The sequence below is a fragment of the Ursus arctos genome, unplaced genomic scaffold (assembly GCF_023065955.2).
Source record: "Ursus arctos isolate Adak ecotype North America unplaced genomic scaffold, UrsArc2.0 scaffold_19, whole genome shotgun sequence".
NCBI classification, from domain to species: domain Eukaryota; kingdom Metazoa; phylum Chordata; class Mammalia; order Carnivora; family Ursidae; genus Ursus; species Ursus arctos.
The window spans coordinates 49,547,911-49,568,506 of record NW_026622863.1 but is presented as its reverse complement, the minus strand read 5'-3'; the positions used below and the strand labels follow the sequence as shown (position 1 = coordinate 49,568,506).

At 51.0% G+C, this 20,596-nt stretch overlaps 1 protein-coding gene across 2 annotated transcripts in view; it reads right to left on the bottom strand.

Moving 5' to 3' along the window:
- Positions 1–20,596, bottom strand: part of BICRA (BRD4 interacting chromatin remodeling complex associated protein) — a 74,901-nt gene that overhangs the window by 39,696 nt on the left and 14,609 nt on the right. The window contains exon 1 of one of the 2 annotated variants that reach the window (XM_044378239.3): positions 4,969–15,359. The exons of the other annotated variant lie outside the window; for it this stretch is intronic. The gene's annotated coding sequence lies outside the window, so the exon portion shown is untranslated. Of the gene's footprint in view, positions 1–4,968; positions 15,360–20,596 lie in introns of those variants that run through there. 2 annotated transcript variants of the gene reach the window in all.

Below are 20,596 nucleotides of genomic sequence, written 5' to 3'. Positions count from 1 at the left end.
CTGGCCTTCCTGTGTGGCCTTACCAGCTTTTGTCCCCTCTGTCCCCGACCCTGCCCTTGTTCTCCCACAAGCTCATCCCCACATGGCAGCTAAAGGGCTCGTGTTAGAACCCCAGTCAGCCCGCGCCCCCTCCTCTGCTCTGAGCCCTCCCGGGGCTCCTGCCTCCCTCAGTAAAAGCCCAAGTCCTCACCATAGCCCCCACTTCCTGTCGCAGTCTCCCACCCTCTGCCCCTCATCCACGCCCCTCTAGCCACATCAGCCTCCTCGATACTGCTCTGCCACACCAGGCACATGCCTCCCACAGGACCTTTGCATGTGCTGCTTCCTGTCTGGTAGGCATTTGCCCTCGCCTCCTTTTCTCTATTGTTACCAGGTCAGTGAGACTCAACCCGATTCCGTCTACAGCTGCAATCCCTACCCTCCCCCTCGGCACTTCCACCTCCTTGCTTTGCTTTCCTTCACAGCGCGCCGATTACGATCTGACATGCTGTAAATGTGATTTATCTTATCTGCCGCCTGTCTCCACCAGGAGAGCCAGGGTGAGCATGGGGTCTGTTTTGTTCACTTTGTGTAAACTCTGACGGAATGACTGAGGGGGACCATTCTCAGCGGCCACAGCAGATACTAAAGAGTGTAGGCGCCTGACTCACGACTGGCCGGGGCTGGGGGAGGGAACGAGGGGCCCCATGCCTCGGCTGGCCAGAGACCCACGGGGCCGGGCTGAGAATGGGGGACTGGCCACTAGAATGGGAGCGAGGCCCGAAGGCCCCAGAAGAAACCTGTCAGCGTGAGCTGGAGAGGATGCAAGAGGTCATGGGGGGGACGTCATGGGCTCCGATGAGCCCAATCTGTGGGGGAAGGTGGTGAACCTGGGCTTCAGCGCAGAGAGCTGCTCAGAGGAGGGGAGTGGGCAGAAGTGAGCTGGGGCAGAGGCACGGGAGGGAAGGGCACTCTGGAGAGTCAGAGGGCGAGCGAGAGGAAGAGACACGGAGAGACGGTGGGCACATCTCCACAGGTCAGTGCAGGACACTCCACCCTGCACACCAACCCAGGAGACAGATAAATCCAGTCACAGTCTACACCCATGATTCCTGCCAGGAACCACCACAATACGGAGGGCGACCAGAACTCTGGGCAAATGTGCAGAATGCCCCCTAGGGGGCGACAGCACCCACTGTGAACTGTGTCAAGCCCATCAGGACCCCCAGGCAGTGCCTCCCCATCTACACTGACCACATGGGTGTCCAGTGCACGGGCACCATGAAAGAGAATATTTGTCAAGTCTATAGAGCAAGCGTGAAAGAGCTCAAACTAGCAGCAAGGACCGCCATCGAGGCTTTCAGTCCTCACCCAGGAAGGATTCTAGAACACGTGACATGGGACACGTGTGCGTCGAGAAGGGAGGGGAGCCCACAGATAACTTCCATCTGGCATCATACGGAGCCTGGGGCTACTCTCTGTGTAATTCTGCCCTCACAAATAATGGGCAGATATGGACCAGAGGGCACATTCTAGAATGTTCACGGCACCCATGAACCGGACACAACGCAGATGCCCCATTAACAGGAAAGCGTATGAATGCTTGGTGGTACAGTCACATGCTGGAATACTACGCAGCAGAGAAAAGGGGTAAACACACTACTAATCCACTCACAGGGAAGATTCTAAAAACACGACGCAGAGTGAAAGAAAACGTCGTCGTAGGATTTCATGCGTCAGATACAAACCCAGGCAACACGAACCTACGGAGTTGTAACGGGGACAGAAACTCCTGGTGGGGCTGGGGGATGCAGAGCTCGGGAAGGGAGGTAAGTCATGCTCTGTTTCTCATCTGGCAGCTGGTTCCATGAGTGTGTCCAACCTGTGAAAATTCAGCCAGCTGCACGCTTAGGGTGTGCGCACTTCTCCGTACAATCCAACAAAAAGATTCCCTGGAAGGGAAGAAAACACCCTGATACCCTCGTCTACTCCCGAGAGGATGAGAATGGTGCAACTGTGTGTGATATCGTCTGTCCGTCAAAACGTTACACATAGAGCTACCCTGTGACCCAGTGATCTCACTCCCAGTAGATGCCCAGGAGAAATGAGAACTCATGTCCGTGGAAAAACCAGTATGCGGGCGTTCGGAGCAGAATTCTTTGTAACAGCCAAGTACTCATCACCGGGTGAACGGAGACACAAACCATGGTATAAACGCACAGCGGAATATTAGTTAGCAAGGAAACAGGAATGATGTCCTGACTCACGCTACAACACGGAGGAATGAAGAAAACATCGTGCGACGTGAAAAGAAGCCGGACACGGAAGACCACCTGTTTTATGACTCTCCACTTATAGACCACGTCCTGAACAGACACATTCACGGAGACAGAAAGTCGATCGGTGGTTGCCAGGTGCCGGGCAGATGGGAGGAATGGGAGGACAGCTAAGGGGCTCAGGGCTTCTTTTTCAAGAGAGGAAAATGTTCTAAAATTGATGCTAGTGACGGTTACACAACCCTGCAAATGTATTATAAACCACAGGATTGTACGCTTTACATGGCTGAGTTGTATGGCATGTGAATTTTATCTCCATAAATCCGTTGGGCTTTTTTAAAAGTACCTATGGGGGGGCCTGGTGGCTCGGCTGGTTAAGCATCTGCCTTCGGCTCAGGTCCTGATCGCAGGGTCCTGGGATCGAGTCCCGTCAGGCTCCCTGCTCAGCAGGGAGTCTGCTTCTCCCTCTGCCCCTCCCCCTTGTGCTCTCTTGCTTGCGTGTGCTCGCTCTCTCAAATAAATAAAATCTTTAAAAAAATTTTTTTTAAAATATCTAGGGGGTAGAGGTGGGCAAAATGGGTGAAGGGGGTCAAGAGGTACAAATTTCCAGTTCTCAAATAAATTAATTCACAGGGATAGAACGCACAGCACGGTGACTACAGTTAATAATACCACGCTGCATATTTGCAAATTGCTAAGACAGTAAATCTTAAAAGTTCTCATCACAAGAAAAAAATTCTGTATGGTGACGAATGTACACGAGACATACAGAGGTGATCATTTCTCAGTACGTGGAAATATCAAATCATTACATTGCACACCTGAAACAAACAGGTGTCAAATACACCTCAATATAAAAAAAGAAAAAACAGGGGCACCTGGGTGGCTCAGTCGGCTAAGAGACTGATTCTTGATTTTGGCTCAGGTCATGATCTTGGCGTTGTGGGATCCACCCCCACGTCAGGCTCCACGCTGGGCATGGAGCCTGCTTAAGATTTGCTCTCCCTCTCCCTCAGCTCCGCCCCCCCCCACAAGTGCAGGTCTTTCTCTAAAAAAAAAAAAAAAAAAAAGGAAAGAAACTACGTATGATAGTATTAGTGGACGCTTTATTTCACGATTCAAAAAAGGAAAAAGAGCAAATACACGCTGACCACTTCAAGGCACCGGTTTATCCCATTTTACATGGTGAAAATTGTGCACGGCCCTGGTCACAGAACAGGTCAGCCTGGAAGCTGGGCTCCCAGCTCTCTCGTGGCTGCTTGTTCCCAAGCACCTGCTCTGCTCCCAGAGGGAAGGAGGAGGAACGAGCATGGAGGGGGGTGCCTGTGACGGACTGTGTGACCCTCTCCTTCGTGCCTCTGCTACGGCAAATGCCAAAGGCCTCCCTCCACTTCGCTGCAAGTATCTGTTCATTCACTCAAAATTAAGAAATATTTCCCAGAGCCACGTTATACCTGAATTTCTTCAGCGATCTCCCCACTGGTCTCTCTGCCCCCACCCCACCAGCATTGAGTCAACTCGAGTCAGCTCGAATCAACTCACAGCCCTCGTCTGCTGAGAACCCTCAGGTTCCTGTCTCGCTCAGAGTAAAAGTAAAGTCCTCACTGTGGCCCACAAGGCCCCACGAGATTTGCCACAGTACCCTCTGCCCTCATATCCTGCTCTCTCTCCCCTTGGCTTGCTCAGCTCCAGCCACATGGGCCTCCTCACTGTTCTTCAAACACACCAGGCACCGACCTGTCTCAGGGCCTTTGCACTGGCTCTTCCCTCTGCCTGGACTGCTCTTCCCCAAAATCCCACATGGCCTATCCCCCAACCTCCCTCAGGTCTCTACACAAATGTCAACCCCAGTGACCTCACCTTCCCTGACCACTCTATTTAAAAGTGCAGCCCAACCCCCTGCACCCTGATCCCTCTTCTCCTGCTTTATCTTTGTTAGGAACACTTACTGACATCTGACATAGTAAATATTTTACTGGCTTATCTTGTTTATTGTCGGTCTCTGAAGTAGACACTTGAGAAATATTTGCTAAATATTGGGTAACTGCGTACAGTTGTGCAGGTTGTACACCGCACAATCCCCCAACCCTTCCCCCGCCCCCCCGCCCCGGGAAGCAGTCCCATCTTAGGACACTGTAGATTTGTGTATACATAGGACCACAATTTTCTGGCAGATGGCAGAAAAGGGTCATGAGAAAGGGGCATCTGTTTTTAGTTCCACAAAAGCACCACATGGGCTCGTGGAGGCCTGAGTTAAATAAATAGGCAAACTGCTGCTTCAGATGCAGCCGGAAAGCACCACACACACCCAGACTGCGTGGGTTCAGATCCCACTCTGCTATTTAAGCACCTGTCTGACCCTGGGCAAGTTACTTCTCTCTGCACCTCTGTTTTACCTCGGGTCTACAGGAACCGTAACACCCCCACGATACGGGCTTGAGGCTTAAACGAATCAATATGTACAAAGTACACGACCTGCGGCTCAGGGGACGTGCTGGAAAAGCGTTCACCATTATCATAGCAGCTATTGTTCCCAAATCCCCAGGCTCAAGCTTCGAAAAATACAACTTGGGGGAAAAACCGATCTTGGGCACAGTCTGCTTCAGCCTGGTTTGTGCTGGGCTGAGCCGCCCTGTGGGCTTTGGGGTCAGAGCCACCTCAAGGGGCTCCGGAGATGTAGGGAGCGTTCCAGCGGGGACCTAGCCCTACTCACCGAGGTTCTGATCTCCTCCCAGGGACAGTGGGGGACGCTGGTGTCCACAGAGTGGGGCAGATACCCCAGTTCCGGGGGCACAAGCTCTCAGCGGGCATCTCTGACCCGTGATGCGCCTGCCGGGCCGGTTCCCAAAACGCCCCTGGACTGAGCTGGGCCTCCCGAATTTTCCTCCCGTCTTTAGCTGCTCTCAACATACGTCACTCTACTCAACTGTGCAAGAATGAGTGCCCCGAGGGCAAGGGGGAAAAGCAGATCGATTGGGAGGAAATCTGCCAAAACACTAATGAGGCTGCGCTACCCCGGGTAACAGAATTACGAGTCACTTTTGTGTTCTCAGCATTTCTAGAACTTTGTATATTCCAATGTCGCCCCCCCTCCTCTTTTGTTCCTTCTAATGATCTTGTACTGCTTTTTTTTTTTCTGTTGAGAAACTGTGTTTTGCTTTCACTTTTTATCGAAACTGCACGCTCCCCAAACACACACATTGTAGGTGCAATAGATCGTCCCCAACTGAATGCACCAGCCGCCCAGATGGGAACAAGATGAGCTCAGGCCGGCAAAGTGTCCCTCTGAAAGGAAGAGCCTCAGGGTGGTCAAGAGAGCAGGTCCCGAAAATTCCAAGCAGGGATACATAACCTGAATACCTGAATCTCATGGGGAGGAACCAGAAGTCAACCTCCCCCAACCGAGGCACCTTCTAGAAGGTAACTGTTCTGGACCCTTCCAAAAGGCAATGTCACGGAACACAAAGAAAAGCTGAGAAAAGCCTCCCAACTGAAGGAAGGGAAAGAGACAAGACAGCTCAAATGCAACGCGGGATCTCAGACAGGATCTTCTGGGGGCGGGGGGGGGGGGGCTGGCGGGGGGAGAGGGGCTCCAGCTCTTCGGAGCGTTACTAGGACAACTGAGAAAACCAAAATACAAAGAATAGTAGAGCAGGTAAGAGTGCTGGGTCACTGTTCAACACGGAGCGTCTGATCACTATCCTGGGCTGACGTCAGAGAATATCCTCGTTCTTCGGAAACACACATCAAAGTGTCAAGGGCCAAAGAAGCACATGGTACTGTTCCTAATCTCCAACAGCTTATGAGAAAGAAAGAAGAGAGAGAGAGAGAGAGAGAGAAAGAGTGTGTGTGTGTGTGTGTGTGTGTGTGTGTGTGTGCAGAGTTCAGGTCAGACTGGCCCATTTTCCAGATGGGAGCACTGAGACTAATGGGCAGAACACCTTTTGTGCCGCTGGCCCATGCAAGAGTCCAGGAGGGTGAAGAAGGAAACGCGGTAAGATGCGAAAAGCTGGCAATCTTGAGAAAAATTTCTCTGTATTTGTTATTTTTGCCACTTGTCTAGAGATTTGAAGTTTTCTTCAAAATAGAAAGTCCGGCTGGCTCTGGGGCCATGCTGCCTGGATCTGCCCCTTGCTCTGTCCCTCTCAACTGTGCAACCTGGAGTCAGTGACTCCCCCTCTCTGTGCCTTGGTTTCTACATCCATCAAACAGACCTCGGAGTAAGCATAACCACCTCACAGGCCAGCGGTGTTCTGCTCGAACATGCATGGGGGTGTTTTACTGCCAATGTGCGTTCCAATGGGGCTTAAATATTCTCACCATCACCCCTGCTTACGGGGCTGTTTCAGGATTTAATGAGTCCACACACAAAAGACATCAAACGCTCAACGTTAACTGTTACCACCGTGAGTGAACCAAGGCCGTGAAAATAGATGCCTCGTTCTCCCGACGTAGAGGCTGCACAAAGCAAAAGAACACGGCTCCTCCCTTGTCTCTCTGTCCACGGACACCTACCGGGGGGCCGGTCCCTGTCTGGTGCTGGGGAGCGCGGCGACGGCACTGCACGGGGCCCCAGGGACACTCAGACAGGGCCCTCTGTCCTAGGAAGTGGGTGCCCCTGCAGGGCCTGGACTGAGCCCCGTGCAAATGTGTCACTCTGACAGCCAGCAAACGAGAAGCCCCAGATACAGATCTGGTTTACACAGAGTTCCTGCCGTGGGCCAAATTTTAGAAAGCCAGAGACGTTCTGTGAAAGACTCCCAGGTTTCCAGCTCTTCTTGAAAAACTGGAATATCGACGCAGGAACGAGAAGCGAGTGGCGCCTGACCCCTTTAGACAAAGGACACGGACGCAGCATACACGAAGAAACCGACCACGTGATAAAGAGGACGACAAACAAGCCGATTTCAAAACAAAATAAGATCGACAAGGAGCACAGAAGCCAACGGAGGTCCGACCTCTGTAGTCAACAGGGAGATTTAAATTGAGACCATAATGAGATACCACTAGGTACCCAACAGAAGGTCTAAAATGAAATGGACAGACGCTAGCATGCGGTGGTTAACGATTTGGAGCCACTGGAACTCTTCAGCCTTGCAGCGGGTGATGCAAACCATTACAGCCTCGTTGAGTAACAGCGGGGGCAGTTTCAACCCCAGTCAAACACATCCTTATCTGCCTTAGTCATTCTACGCCGAGGTATTTACCCAAGAGAAACGATAGCATGTGTCCACACAAAGATTACTACATGAAAGTTCACGGCAGCCTCACTGGTCAGGGCCAAACACTGGAAACAACCCAAAGGTCCACCAACAGGTGAACGGATAAACAAATCCAGATTTGCCCACACAATGGGATCCTGCTCTCAGCAACAGAAGGAAGCAAACTGACAAATCCATCACGCATGAATCTCCAAGTCACTCCACTGAGTGGCCGAAGTAAAAAGAGTACATGCTGTGTGAATCTAAGGAAAGGCAAATCATATCTATTGTTACAGAAAGCGGATTTCACCGCGGGAGCCCAGGAGGTGGGGAGCATTGATTGCAAGAAGGCAGGAGGGACTGCTGGGGAAGGCGAATGTTGTGGCCTGACTGTAATGGCAGTTTACGGGACAGTACTATTTGTCAAAATGCAGCCGATAGTGCTCTTAAAATGCATGTATCATGTTGTACATAAGTTATATCTCAATAAAGCTCATTAAAAAAAAAAAACAGACTCTCGGATTGGTCTGTCTGGTTCCAATCCTGGCTCCGTGGCTTACTGGCTGTGACTTGGGCAGGTGTCTTCACGTCTCTGTCTCAGGGCCTTTGCACTTGCTATATCTTGTTGCCGGGAACGCCCTTCCTGCAGACAGCAGCAGGGCTGGCCCCTCACCTTCAGGTCTTTGCTCCAATGAGAGCTTTTCAGGGAGGGCTAGTTAAAATAACCATTCACACCACCAGCCCTCTCCTCCTATTTTTCCAATTTCGTTTTTTTCCACAGCACCCAGCACCTTCTGAGGGGTCCTACCATGGGTCCCCCAAACCAGCAGGACAGCTCCCCAAAGACAGGGAGTTTTGTCTAATTTGTGGCATAGCCCCCTCCTAGAACACTGCCTGGCACATTACAGGCACTCCGTAAAAAACTGCTAAAGTAAACAAAGGGATACATATTACTGGGGTTGTGAGTTGTAAACACCGATAAAGGAAAAAAGTGCACTTCATGATCACCCTGTCCAGGAACCGACGATCAGAGAGTTGAAGACACTGACTCCAGGTCACTCAGCGGGTAAGACGTGGAGCTGGGGTCCTGTTCTCCCCTCTGCCCTGGGGCAGTCTGACACCATCAACTGCCTTCACGGGACCCTACGCTCTGCCCCAGGGAAGGGCGTGATGGATGACCTCCGAGAGACTCAGATTTCATCCGGGGCAAGAGGGATTGGGGGTTTCTGTATAAGAAGACTACTCAGTCAAGACCAGGCACCATGAGGCTGAGGGACCAGGGCCAGATCGGAAACTGATCAGAATTCACAACACACACAGGCCCCCCACTAAAAGACGTTCGGTATCATCACCCGTCAGGCCACGCAAATCAAAACCATAATGAGACACCACTTCACACCCACTAGGATGATTATAATAAAAAAGATGGAAAAATTAGAGTCCTCGTGACTTGTTGATGGAAATGTAAGACGGAGCAGCCACTGGAGAAAACATCTGGCGGGTAGGCGGTTGCTCAGGGAGTCAACAGAGAGTTAGCGTATGACCCAGCAATCCCACTTGTAGGAGCACATATCCACGCAAGAAACGAAAACGCAGGTGCACACACGCGCTCATGCGGGGATATTCACAGCGGCACGACTTGCGACAGCCAGCAAGCAGGAACGACACACACGCTCCTCGACCGATGGGAGGGGAAGTGAAAGGCGGCAAATCCACACGGTGGAATATTATTCAGCCAGAAAAAGGCAGGCAGTTCTGATCCACCGCTACCGCGTGGATGAGCCTCAGAAACACTGCGCCGAGCCAAGGAGGCCGGATTAAAAAGACCACGTGCTGCAGGAATCCATTTATATGAAATCTCCAGAACAGAGGCAAAGCTACAGAAACAGAAAGCAGATGCGTGGCTGCCGGGAGGTCCCAGGGGAAAGGGCAGGACTTGCGGAAATGAGGGCATGATCAATGAGTGTGGGTTTCTTTCTGGGGTGATGGAACGTTCTAGAATCTGATGTGGCGATGGTTGCACAACCCTGTGACTACACTAAAAAAACCCCAATGAATTGTGCACCTCAAAAGGGTGAATTTTATGGCATGTGAATTACACCTCCATTTACAAAAATTAAAAAAAAAAAAAGCACATCCCTTGATGATACCAAACCACTTTAAATCTTCTTACGTTTGATAATGCCGTGGTGATCATGTAAGAAAATACTTATTTTTATTCTTTAAATACATACTTAAGTAGGTACCATTAAAATGACAGGAGATCTGGGATTTGCCTTAAAATCCTTCAACAACAACAAAACAGAGATCAATAAAGCCAGCGTGGCCAAATCTGGATGTCCAAGGAACTCGGGGATACAAGTAACGGGAGTGCATTACGCTGCTGTCGCCACTTTCATGTACATTAGGAAATTTTCACAATTTTTTTTTTAATTTGCCCCCAGCAATTCCAACTCTGGGATTTTAACTTACAAGTCTACTCGCATTCATGCAAATCAACACTGTACAGTTACTCATTGTTGCCTTGTTTGTAAGAGACTGGAGCTAACCTAAGTATCCAGCAAGAGGGCACTGGTTCGATAAGTTAGGGCCCTCCGATGGGATATTATGCAGCTGTGCCAGGCCCTGAAGTTGATAAGTTAGAACCTTCGGGATATATTATTAAAAGGCAAAGGGCAGGGCGCCTGGGTGGCATAGCGGTTAGGCGTCTGCCTTCGGCTCAGGGCGTGATCCCGGCATTATGGGATCGAGCCCCACATCAGGCTCTTCCGCTATGAGCCTGCTTCTTCCTCTCCCACTCCCCCTGCTTGTGTTCCCTCTCTCGCTGGCTTTCTCTATCTCTGTCGAATAAATAAATAAAATCTTTAAAAAAAAAAAAGGCAAAGGGCAGAACAGCGTTAGAATACCCTATTATTAGTGCCTTAAAAAAACGTGCGTGCACGTGCACGCATACACACGCCGGTGTGAGATGCTTACACATGCACGGAACACATCTTGGGAAAGAAGCCTCAAAACTATAACCATTTTACCTCCAGGAAAAGGACAGCTGGGAGTCGGGGTGAGAGAGGGAGACCTTTCACTAGAAATCTCTGATGCCGTTTGAGTTCTGTACTTGGGCCTATGTTCCCGCTGCTCTCAAAAATATATTAATAAACACATACATTTTTAAAAGCCCCCAAGAGGGGCGCCTGGGTGGCTCAGTCGTTAAGCATCTGCCTTCGGCTCAGGGAGTGATCCTGGTGTTCTGGGATCGAGCCCCACATCAGGCTCCTCTGCTGGGAGCCTGCTTCTCCCTCTCCCACTCCCCCTGCTTGTGTTCCCTCTCTCGCTGGCTGTCTCTCTCTCTCTCAAATAAATAAATAAAATCTTTAAAAAAATAAATAAAAGCCCCCAAGAAAAGCTGTTTCCTAAGCATGGCTGTGTCCTCACAGACTTCCCCTGGGGCGGGATTAGAAGGATCAGGTTGTCCCTTCTGCTCCCTCCCCTGGGGTGGGCAGCCAGCACCAGGCTGGGCTGAGACCTCCCTCCAGGGAGAGCAGAAACGACCCAAGGGCCCGCCCAGGGCTCCCCAGGAACGATTTCCAGACTCATACTCTCTTGGCTGAGGCTGGGGAGAGGGAGATACAATACAGAAAGAACTGGAGGAAGAGAAAGGAGAAGAAGGGGGAGGAGGACGAGGGAGGAGGGGGAGGAGGAGGCCTGAGTGCCTGCGAGAACAAAGCAAGGACAGGCCCGGGCAGGAAGCCGCTGGAAAGGCCAGCCCCCACCTTGGGAGAAGAAACGGCCACCAAGACGCTTTATTCATAAGCAACAACAAACTGGAAAACAACCCAAATGTCCATCAACTGGTGAATGGAGAGACGAAATGTGGTAGATCCATACAATGGAATGTTATTCGGCCATAAAAAGGAGAGAGGCCCTGACACGCGCTGTGCGTGAACCTGGGAATGCCACGCCGAGGGAAAGCAGCCAGACACAAAAGGCCACACACTGTAGGATCCCGCGTATAGGAAATGTCCAGAGCAAGCAGATCTGCAGAGATGGAAAGTAGATTAGTGGCTGCCGGGGGCTGGGGGAGAAATTAGGTACAGAGTTTCCTTCTGGGTGATGAAAATGTTCTAGAACCAAATTGTGGTCACAGTTGCACAACTCTGTGAGTATACTAAAAACCACGGAATTGTACACTTAAAAAAAAAAGGAGATGTTTATGGCATGCAGACGGCTCGCATTTGAAAAAGAAAATGAGAAGAGAAAAACAACAACAGGAATGAACTAGTGATGAGAGGTGACCAAACGGACAGACCTTAAGAACGTTCCGGTGAGTGAAAGAAGCCAGGTGCAGAAGGCCACGTAGCGTGGCCTTCCACAAAATGTAGGACTTCTGTGAAACCTCCAGAAGGGACAAAGCCATAGAGACAGAAAGCAGATGAGTGGGTGCCAGGGGCTGGAGTGGGGGGAACAGGGAGTCACTGCTTCCTGAGTGTGGGGTTTCCTTTTGGGGTGATGAAAACGTTCTGGAACTGGAGAGTGGCAAATATCCTAAAAACCACTGGATTGCACAACTTTGAGTGGATGAGTTTTATGGTATGTGAATTATGTCTCGATAAAGCTGTCTCAAATTTTAAGCAGGGGCGGGGGAGAAAAAGAGACTGGTCACGTGACCCACCCCACCACCCCAACCTGACTTTTCATCCCAGCCTGTACACTCACTCAGGGGCATCTCCGGTCAGCGCGGCCCCCAGCCCCCCAAACATATGGTCCGGTCAAGGATGGCAGAACTGGAACCCCCTTATGTGATGCAGGGGTCCCCCCCCGCCCCCCCCCCCCGAGCCATCCGGGGTTGCTTTCCTTCCGTACCCACAGCTGGACCGAGGCGCCACGAGGGTGGGCACCAAGTTTCAGCCTCATATTCTCCTCCCCTCCCAACGTGAGCCGAAAATGGGCAAGAAGACATAGGAACCACAAAGGAATGTGAAATGTGCAGGGTTTGTAGAATTTCCTAAGTGCAGGATGCTGATTTCAGAAGCATAAATACCTTTATACTGCAAAAAAACAAAGCCCAGACACTTTAATACTTCGCTAAAAAGTACACACACATGCACACACACACATACACACACACGAAACCAGTCTCGAGGGACAGGACCGGGGGACCCCCCCACCCCATGGCTTCCCCCTCCCCCATCTGCCACCACCTGCTCTTTGTGGGGCCTCAGGAGGTTAAGTTGATAAGAGGTAAGATTTAGGTCTGGTATTAAGAAGGGAGGGAGAATGACCACACTGCTTGTAAGCAATTCTTTTTTTCCACAGAGCTCCTGGGAAGGGTTTCCCTGGCTCCGCTTTCTCTCCCTCCCAAGGGCCCCCCCACCTTGTCCTTCCAGTGCAACCCCCCACGCTTTCTCACTGGGTCGGGAGAAAAACACAACCAAACACCTTTGACTCATTCGCTCAACAACACATACACTTAAGTGAGCACCTCCAGTGCCCTGGGAGACCCTCCAGTAAGGAGCACACCATACCTCCCGAAACAAATTGATCTGTAATGTAATCTCAGCTCGTGGTAAATGCCTAGGAGGAGATCATAACAGAGGATGAGGGAATGACGGGGAAGGGGAGGTTTGATTTTAAAATAGGGTCCTGGACAGAGGGGACACTGAAGCAGAGAGGGGAATGAAGTAAGGAGAGAGCCACGTAAATACGTGGGGGAAAGCACCCCAGGCTGACGGAACAGAGAGTGCAAAGGCCCTGAGGCAGCAAAGTGCCCATTTGGCTCCAAGAACGACTAGATCACTGTGTGTGTGGTGGGTACGGGGCATTAGTAACGATGTGAGAGAGGGAGCGGGGACGGGGAAGAGGCATGGGAGGCCTGTGGATTTTGTTCTAAGTGCTCTCCAACTGGGGTTGGGACCCGTGGGGCATTAAGGTGGTCCTCTCAGGAGCCCAGAAGTTGCTGGTACAGTTCAAGTCAAACAGCTAATGCAGATGCCCCCCCCCCCCCCCGGTACTGAGTCCTTCTCATTCAGTCCACTGGCTATGCTAGCATCAATGAAAACACACCCACTGTGGTGAAGGCTGGTGCGTGTTACCCCGAAACCACGCTTTCCTCTTAGGCGTGCATGCTGTGCGACTACATTTCCCAGCATCCCTTGTAGTTGGGTGTGGTCACGTGACTGCACTGCGGCCACCTGGAAGCAGGTGGAAGCAACAAGGGCGCTTTCCAGGCCTGGCACGTGACATACTCCTCCATCCTTCCTCATCCCCGGAGGGCCCCACAAACTTAGGGGAGGGCAGAGCCACAAGAGGGAAGGAATCTGGTTCCTCAGTTCCTCACATGAGGCTGCCCGACTAGAAACCCCTTCGCTGGTCTATAAATGCGCAAGAAGAAAACTTTTATCGTCTTGAGCCACTGCGAATAAAGGGCTGTTTGTCACACCAGCTAGCTAAGGACCCCCACTAACTCGCACGCCCACAAACAAAGGCTGGGCAATAGGCCTGCTCGAATGGGGAACGTCTTGCCAAAGTTCCGGAAAGGGAAGAGAGGAGGGGGGAAACTGAGTCTCTGCATGCCTCAGGGCATAAGGGGTGTGCCCAACTCAGAAGAGCCTACAGCGAAGCTTCGGGGCCCGCATCCGGGGCCTGAGAGTTAGTGGCCCCAAAATGCTCTCAGCCACGTCAAGTTCGTATTTTGAAAAGAAACACCAGCTCCATGATCGAGGCTCAGCTTACATCCCCAGCCCGATACCACCCAAGGATAAGAGCCCCACTTTATAAACCACCAGTAACATTCCCGAGGCACTGGGCTACCCCGACGACCCCGCACAGTAGTCCCTTTATCCCCCAGATGAGGAAAGCTGACACCCACAGCAACTAACCCAACATCAGGAACTGTGGGTTACCACAGCCAGGCAGGCCTTTAAATACTCAATTTATATACGGGCCCCCGGAGGTGGGAGTCTAGAACAGAAGCTCAGTGAGGCCAAGGGCACACAGGAGGTATCTAGGGAATACCTGTTGAATAAATCAACAGACAGACAGTTCCTATTTTCCCTTTTTCCAGATGAGGCAACGAGGCTCAGAGAGGGCATGTCGCTGACTTGAGGTCACCCAGCAAATGGGTGAGGGGACCAGGCTGTGGGTCAAGATCCAACCCCCAAGCACTCGCCCTGCCTACTCTGCCAGGCTGTTCCCAATGCCCCTCACCCTGGACCCAGAGCCGGACCCCTACCAGCTAAAAGCCTCAGGGCCTCTTCTCAACTGTTCTCAACTCCCCCCCACCCCCATCCCTAGTACACTTTCCTTCAGCTCATTCACATCCTCCCAAGTTCCTTGCTCACTAAGTAGTCACCCATTCAGCAATTAAGGACTAAGACGCATGCGTGCCAGGCTCTGTTCTAGAAACTGCGGGGGCGGGGGCGGGCAGGGAGGACGGCCATGAACAAAACAAAGATCCCTGTTCACCCAAAGCTTACACTTTTGACCACGGTAAGGATGGAGACAGAAAAGAAGGATAATACAACGTATGATGCTACATATTTACATATTTGCAAATGTTTAACTTCCATGTATTGAATTTCTATTAAATAAAAATGTAACACACGTTATAAATTAAATTTATAAATGTAAAAATAGAAATGCCATGTTATGTGTAGAATTATTTATATTAAAACCATTTACAGGGGCGCCTGGGTGGCACAGCGGTTAAGCGTCTGCCTTCGGCTCAGGGCGTGATCCCAGCATTCTGGGATCGAGCCCCACATCAGGCTCTTCCGCTAGGAGCCTGCTTCTTCCTCTCCCACTCCCCCTGCTTGTGTTCCCTCTCTCGCTGGCTGTCTCTATCTCTGTCAAATAAATAAATAAAATCTTAAAAAAAATTAAAAAAATAAAAATAAAAAAATAAAACCATTTACAGGTATTATAAAATACTGATATATAAAAAGTCAGTACAATGTAAAATAGATGGTATGCCAGAAGTTGCTAAGTGCTGTGGAGGAAAAGCAAAGAGACAGGACAAGGGGTTTGTACAATTTTAAATAAGGTGATAAAGGCAGGCGTGGGTGAGGAGGGGGGAACCATAGGGCAGGGGGGCAAGCAAGTGCAAAGGCCCTGAGGTGGGCAAGTCAGGACCCAATTCCTGACTTGAGGAAGGAGGCCAGTGTGGCTGAAGCAGAGTGAGTGAGGGGAGGAGTTAGTGAGAGATGAGGTTAGATCGTGAGTCAGGGACCAGATTGTGTGTAATAACAGCCAAAAGGCAGAAACAACCCCAGTGCCCATCAACGGAAGAATGAACAAAACATGCCGTGTGGTTGAGTACTACCCCGACTTAAAAAAGAATGAAATTCTTTTTTTTTTTAAAGATTTTATTTATTTATTTATTTATTTATTTATTTATTTGACAGAGAGACAGCCAGCGAGAGAGGGAACACAAGCAGGGGGAGTGGGAGAGGAAGAAGCAGGCTCCCAGCGGAGGAGCCCAATGTGGGACTCGATCCCGGAACGCCGGGATCACGCCCTGAGCCGAAGGCAGACACTTAACAACTGCGCTACCCAGGCGCCCCAAAAGAATGAAATTCTGATCCGTGCTGCGATACTGACGAACCTTGAAAACGGTAGGCTAAGGGAAATAACCCAGACACAAAAGGACAAATAGTGTAGGATTCCGCTTAAATGAGGTGCTTACAGCAGACAAAGTCACAGAGACAGAAAGTAGATTGGAGGGTTACCAGGAGCTGGTGGGAGGGGGAGTGGGGAGTCACTGAGTAATGGGTACAGAGTTTCTCTTTGGAACGATGAGAATATTCTGGGAATGGACAGGGGTGATAATTGCACAACACTGGGAAGGTACTTAGTGCCGCTGAATTGTACACTTAAAAAAGGTGAAAATGGTAAATTTTATGTTGCACGTACCTTACTATAATGACAAAGCAGCTAACGCTGTACCCGCGTTGTGTTGGCTATATCGGGCACTGTTCTAAAAACCGTGTGTATGTTTAGTCATTTGCTCCTCCAAGGACTCTTTAGAGAGGCACCCTCAAAACAAGGGCTGCCCAAGAGAAATAGGATGCAAGTCACATATGTCATTAAACATTTTCTAGCGAGGGGCACCTGGGTGGCTCCGTCGGTTAAGTGGCTGCCTTCAGCTCAGGTCATGATCTCGGGGTCCTGGGATCGAGCCCCGTATTGGGCTCCTTGCTCAGCGAGGAGCCTGCTTCTCCCTCTCCCTCTGCCTGCCACTCCCCCTGCTTGTGCTCTCTCTCTCTGTCAAATAAATAAATAAGTAAAATCTTAAAATTTTTTTTTCTAGCCAAAAAAGCAGGTGAGTTTAAATGCATTAATTTAATTTGATTTTTATTTTGGTGGGGAGGGGCAGAGCGAGAGAGAGAATCTTAAGCAGGCTCCACGCTGCCCAGCACGGAGCCTGACATGGGGCTCGATCTCACGACCCTGAGATCATGACCTGAGCCGAAATCATGAGCTGGATAATCAACCGAGTGAACCACCCAGACACCCCTAAATATGTTAATTTTAATAGTATATTTTATGTAACGTGATTTTGCAAACATGATCATTTCCATGTGTAATCAATATAAAAATACTAACAAGATCATTTATCCCCCCTCCGACACACTTCATTCTAAGACTCTGAAATCTAGGGTCTATTTCACACTTGGCTCAGCCAGTATTTAAGGGCCACACGTGGCCAGGGGCTACTGCACTGGATGTGGGATCAAGTCCCACATCAGGCTCTTTGCTCAGTGGGGAGCCTGCTTCTCCCTCTCCCTCTGCTGCTCCCCCTGCTTGTGCTCTCTCCTCTTTCTCTCAAGTAAATAAAATCTTTTTTAAAAATTAAATTTAGGGGTGCCTAGGTGGCTCAGTTGTTAAGCGTCTGCCTTCGGCTCACGGCGTGATCCCCACATCCTGGGATCAAGCCCCACATCAGGCTCCTCCGCTGGGAGCCTGCTTCTTCCTCTCCCACTCCCCCTGCCTGTGTTCCCTCTCTCGCTGGCTGTCTCTCTCTCTGTTAATAAATAAATAAAATCTTTAAAAAAAATTAAATTTAAATTTAAAAGAGAAAGAGAGGGAAAGAGTTGTCAAAGATGATGCCCGGGCCACTGGGAGGATGGCACTGCCATCAAGAGATGGTGACAGCCCGGAGGGAGCAGGTTTGGTTTGGGCTTTGGTTTTGAGGTGGGCGAGAGGTGGGGAGCTTGATATTGGACACGTTAAATCTGGGGTGCCTAGCAGACAAGCCAGTGGGGAGTTCAGCAGAGGGGTACAGGCTGGACACAAAGTGCCAGAAACCAAGGGGGAAAGGGACTGATCCCCACCCTTAATCCCGCTGACATTTATGGGACTTGGCCTCTCTCTCCCAGTTCCCACAGATCTGACCCCACAAGAAGCACCTGCACCAAGGGCAGGCCCCCCTCTGGCCCATCACTCCATCCCCCCTTCCTCCTTTGTCACCAGCCACAGCCCAACACACACTCCAGGCTTGGCGGCTTTCGGAGAACGGGCTTCCAGAAGCCTCACCGCCCCCTCGTGCCGCCCACCCTGCTTCCTCGCCTGCAGACCCCGTCAAGGCTTGACACACTGCTCATTAAATCGTCTAGCAACGCGCGGGGAACGCAAGTAGTAAATACAATCCAGCAGGGTGCTGGAAGACGCCGAGCGGTGCGCGCACCGTGCAACCCTTACACGCAATTGTGTGGGTCCCGATCCTTCCTTCAAAACCCTTGAGGTGAGATGTGTTCCAAAATGCAGCTTTTCTGCAGGCTCTGCACCTGGGAAGAGCATGCACCCATCTCTCCTCGAGCCCCCCCAGCTTCGAGGTGGCACCCTGTCATCACATACTAACATTTCTGCCGCCAAACGTATGAAGAGTTGCACGCAGCACGACAGAGATAGACAACCAACAGCCTGAGTTCGGGTCAGGTTTTGCTGCCCCCCGCGCCCCCGGGGCTGAGCCACTCTCAGCATCGCTGAGGTTGGTGGTGGCGTTTGGACGGCGCGCCTGGCTCACTGGCTGTCCTAAGAGGGGAAGAATCTTCGTGTGCTAACCTGGGAGGCTCCCCGAAGACCCAGAAGGAGGCAGCCCATGCGCTCTGGGTCCGACAAACCTGGCTTCAAATCCCCACTCTGCAATGCTCTGACCCTGGGCAACTGGCTTCAGTTCTCGGGGGGCTCAGTCCTGGGGGACAAGGAAGGATCTGGCTGTCGCCCTACCGACCTTGAATGAATGCTGGCGACTAGGCAACAGTAAAAGCAGCTAAACTTTACCAAGCCTTACTGTGGTCCTGGCAGCGGCTTCCGCTTCTATCCTTTTTTTTTTTTTTTTTTTTTTGAGAGAGAGAGTGAGCGAGTGGGGCGGGGCAGAGGGAGAGAGAGAATCCCAAGCAGACTCTACGCCCAACGTGGAGCCTGACGTGGGCCTCGATCTCACAACCCTGAGATCACGACCTAAGCCAAAGTCAAGAGTGGGACGCTCAACCGACTGAGGCACCCAGGCACCCCTACTTTTATCCTCTTTTAACAGAGATGTGGAGTAACCTGCCCGAGGAAGGAGCAAGCTGGGACCCCAGGCCCAAGATTATCGGACACAGGCCTTAAACATTGTCCAAAACTTGGGTCAAGCCCGTCGGGTCCACCCGTTCTGAGGCTTATCCCCCCTCGCTGTGGTAATAAGCTGGTCAAACACCAACCTGTGTGCTCTCTGCCTTCCCGTGAAATCCTCCCAAATAAAGCCGCGCAAGGGAGGTACTATTATTTTACTCCTCAACAGCACCCCAATGTACCCCACACCGATGGGGAGCCCACACACGGGGTCCCTAGACTGATACAGTACGTCTCCTGATCCAGCTGGCTCTAAGGCCACCTGGGACGTGCCAGACCTCCTCCACCACCTAGAATATCCTCTGGCCTCTCCTCTCCTTTTTTGGTTCCTGGGAAAGCTTCTCCTTCCTTTGAGCTCAGAGGCAGCTCCAGAAGCTGGCCTGAGACTCGAGGACTGAGAATCATGTAAGCAGCAGGACCTGGGCTGTTTCTCACCAGTGTCCCTGGGGCCCGGTATGGGCCTGGCACCAAGCAGCCACTCAATAAATCCTGGCTGCTGTTTGCCAGGGGTGAGAATGGTAAAGCCTTTCTGGAATGCAATTTGGCAGGGCTCACCCCAGTCCAAATGCACGCTTCCCTCTGCCTTAGCAATTTCTCTTCCAGGAATCTGGCCGGTAGAAACACTCTAGCACAAGTGACTGAAGGTCTGGATACAAAACCGTTAGGTCAGGTCACTCCCCAGCTCAAAAGCCTCCCATGGCTCCCACCTTACTAAGAATCGAAGCCCACAAGGTAGTCGAAGGCACAGAATGAAAACTCCAGAGCAACAAAGAGGTAGAGTGAATCAGCTACTAATGGAGAGAAGATGGGATACTAAAGCACTCATTTGATCTAAAGGCGGCAGGGGATGAGAAGGAAAGGCACAAAAAAACATAGGCGATAAACAGAAAACAAATGGCAAGACGGAAGATTTAAATCCAGCCGCATCAATAAAGACAATGAATGTAAATAGTCTAAAGGGGGCTGATCATACTAAGCAGCCTCACATGACTGCCGAGCACTTGACACGCAGCTAGTGCAAACAGAGATGTGCTATGTGTAAAATACACACTGGATTTCAAAAATGGGGGGGGGGATGGTATAACAGGTGCTGGCGAAGATGTGAAGAAATTGGACCCCTTGGGGCGCCTGGCTGGCTCAGTCTGTAAAGTATGTGACTCTTTTTTTTTTAAGATTTTTTTATTTATTTGAGAGAGAGAGACAGCGAGAGAGGGAACACAAGCAGTGGGGAGCTGGAGAGGGAGAAGCAGGCTTCTCCACTGAGCAGGGAACCCGACATGGGGCCTGGGATCATGACCTGAGCCGAAGGCAGCCGCTTAGCGACGGCGTCACCCAGACACCCCAGAGTATGTGACTCTTTTTTTTTTTTTTTTAAAAGATTTTATTTATTTATTCGACAGAGAGAGAGACAGCCAGGGAGAGAGGGAACACAAGCAGGGGGAGTGGGAGAGGAAGAAGCAGGCTCCTAGCGGAGGAGCCTGATGTGGGGCTCAATCCCAGAACGCCAGGATCACGCCCTGAGCCGAAGACAGG